The sequence below is a fragment of the Chiloscyllium plagiosum genome, chromosome 24 (genome assembly GCF_004010195.1).
Source record: "Chiloscyllium plagiosum isolate BGI_BamShark_2017 chromosome 24, ASM401019v2, whole genome shotgun sequence".
Taxonomy (NCBI): Eukaryota; Metazoa; Chordata; class Chondrichthyes; order Orectolobiformes; family Hemiscylliidae; genus Chiloscyllium; species Chiloscyllium plagiosum.
Window position 1 is genome coordinate 34,752,461 of NC_057733.1, and position 3,263 is coordinate 34,755,723.

Below are 3,263 nucleotides of genomic sequence, written 5' to 3' on the forward strand. Positions count from 1 at the left end.
GCAGTGACAGGAGTGGACGGTGGGTTGTTGGGGGGGCATGGACCTGATGAGGGAGTTGCGGAGGGAATTGTCTTTACGGAAAGCAGATGGGGTGGGGAGGGAAATATATCTCTGGTGATGGGGTCCGTTTGTATTTGGCGGAAATGGCCGAGGATGCATATGGAGGTTGGTGGAGTGGAAGGTGAGGACTGGGGGTTTCTGTCCCTGTTGTGGTTGGAGGGGTGTGGTTCGAGAGTGGAAGTGCTGGAAGTGCATGAGATGCACTGGAGGGCATTATTGACCACATGGAAAGGGAAATTGCAATCTTTAAAGAAGGAGGCCATCTGGTAGTTTCTGTGGGGCAACTGGTCCTCCTGGGAGCAGATGTGGCAGAGGCGGAGGAATTTGGAATAAGAGAGAGCATTTTTACAGGAGGCAAGATGGATGGAGGTGTAATCCAGGTAGCTGTGGGAGTTGGTGGGTTTGTAGGAAATGTCAGCGTTGAGTCTCCCACCACCAAAGATATATTTCTCTCCCCACCCCATCCGCTTTTCGTAAAGACCATTCCCTCCGCGACTACCTTGTCAGGTCCACATCCCCCAACAACCCACTCTCCCCTGCCAGCACCTTCTGCTGCCACTGCAGGAATTGGAAAACCTGTGCCCACACCTCCCCCTCACCTCTGTCCAAGGCCCTAAAGGAGCTATCCACATCCATCAGAGGTTTACCTGCACTTCCACACATGTCATTTACTGTATCCATTGCTCCTGATGTGGTCTCCTCTACATTGGACAAACAGGATGCCTATATGCAGAGCATTTCAGAGACGTTCGGACTAATCAGCCCCACCACCCCAAGGCTGAACACTTCAACTCTCCCTCCCATTCTGCTGAGGGCATGCAGGTCCTGGGCCTCCTCCATCGCCAATCCATTACCACCCGACGCCTGGAGGAAGAACACCTCATCTTCAGCCTCGGGAACCTCCAACACCCGGGCATCAATGTGGACTTCACCAGTTTCCTCATTTCCCCTCCACCCACCTTATCCCAGTTCCAACCTTCCAGCTTAGCACTGCCCTCATGACCTGTCCCAACTGTCCATCTTCCTTCTCACCTATCCACTCCACCCTCCCCTCTGACGCATCACCATTATCCCCACCTCCAACCACGTATTGCACTCTCAGCCACCTTCCCCCCAGCCTCACCCCTATCTCATTTATCTCTCCACCCCAAGGCTCCCAGCCTCATTCCTGATGGAGGGCCTTTGCTCGAAATGTCAATTTTCCTGCTTCTCGGATGCTGCTTGACCTGCTGTGCTTTACCAGCACCACACTCTTGACAGAATATGTTCACACCAAGCATCATGACCCCATATGCCAGGGTTTTGGGGTGGAGAAGATGGGCAAGTGCAGGCTCATCTAGATGGCTTGGGGGAAGCTCCGGGGAGATGTGAAGCTATTCGGAGGTGGATTTGGATTTTGCGGGGCTCTCCGAGGCATACAGATGGAATCTGGAAACCACGGGTTGAGGAGGACTCATTGTTGTCTTTTGTCATACTGGAAATCAGAAAATGAATGCAACCACTTTTGTCATGTTCACGTAGGTGTCCCAGTCAATGAGGGAGGAGAATGGAGGAGCTAAAGATGAGAGAGTTTTTAAAGGAAAAGAACATTGCACGCTGACCTATACACTACACATGACACAGACTTACCTGCTCCATAATCCCTGGCTGTCCTAAAGCACTGCCCCTTGTTTGCTCTGCACCTCTGTCCCTCATACAACACTGAACAACTCATTCACACTACTGCTTTTGGATGCAGATGCCATGTAAAGAACAGACATGTTGTAGGACGAGGACTACAGTTTTCAGTTGGACCCATTGACCTCTATATCTCCATTCCTCTTGTTTCCAGATGCTGCAGCAAGTTCTCAGCACATTGAACGGTCTTGTGTGGCCATGAAGTTACACCTCATGCTGGAGCAGTTACATTCAGGGTTACAAAGAGACAGAATCCATCAGATTTAAGGTGAATTTAATGTCATTTATAACAGGAGTGCCAAATAACACACAATACATTGTCACATCTGCCTCCCAAATGCCCTCAATAAGTTTGACTTTTACTTTCCCTCCCACTACATCTCAACGTATCCCTGGTGTTGCAACATTGGATGGAGGAAGCAGCTCAGCAATGGAGCCCATTGGCCCTGGAGGTGTGGTGGGGTAACCCTCAGGATGCTTGTGTCTGGACAGGCCTGATGTGCCAAGGGTCTTTATGCCAGAGGCAAGCGGACCCCCTCACTGTGAACTTCCATGTAGTAAGAGCGGGGCAGGCAGGGTGGAGACAGAGGGCAGAGCCACCTCTGGAGTGTCCTGATGGAGATGTTTTTTCTCTGGCTGGGTGCCCCTGGCAATGTCCTGTCTCCTTGTGAGGAAGGGGCACCTGGAGGGTGCTCAAGGTTCCCCAAACTCCTGCTGCCATTTGTTCATTCCTGGGTCAATGGAGTGTAGGCTTGAGCACCTCTCCAGGATACACCAAGCCTGCCATCCCCATGGCAACCACTAACCTGTCAATGGAGGCAGACAGAGGGCTGCATGATTCACTACATTGTTGCAGCTTCTGGCCAAAAAGTGTGTTGTACCCTACATACCTGTCTCATGGTCTCATTCCTCCTGTACATGTGGATAAAGTACCTGACACTGCACAGCCCTCTCTAGCCATGGCCAGAGAAGGCATCTAGTGTCCACAGTCCCCCTGAGTGCAAGTGACCTGGCATTGCTTCCTCAGGCAGCTGTGTAACCAACCATAAGGAAATACATTAACTGACATTTGCCCCTCACCCCACAAAAATTCTGCCTAAGAAATGTTTCCTCTAGTTCTGGAGTGGGAGTCGGTGACTCCTTTAGAGTCGGTCAACTTCCTTTAGGTTAGGCTGCTCAACCGGTAGAAATAGCTGGGACATGTGTGCTACACGTTTCACCCTTTTTCATAGGCAAACCTGATTGACATCATTTAGCAGGAAGCAGGCCGCAGCATTATGAGCCATTTGTAGGCTCACCTGGTCATTGCATCGTGAGGGTCATAGGAGTCTAGAGAATAATTGAAGTGCCCCCTCCCCCAACTTGGATTCCAGTTAAAATATAGCAAGGAACTGCAGATGCTGAAACAAACAAAAAACAGAAATTGCTGGAGAAACTCAGCAATTCAGGCAGCAGCTGTGGAGAAAAGGCTGGACTTGAAACATTAATTCTGCACAGTGTTTTACATCTTACATAGAGAAGTGCTC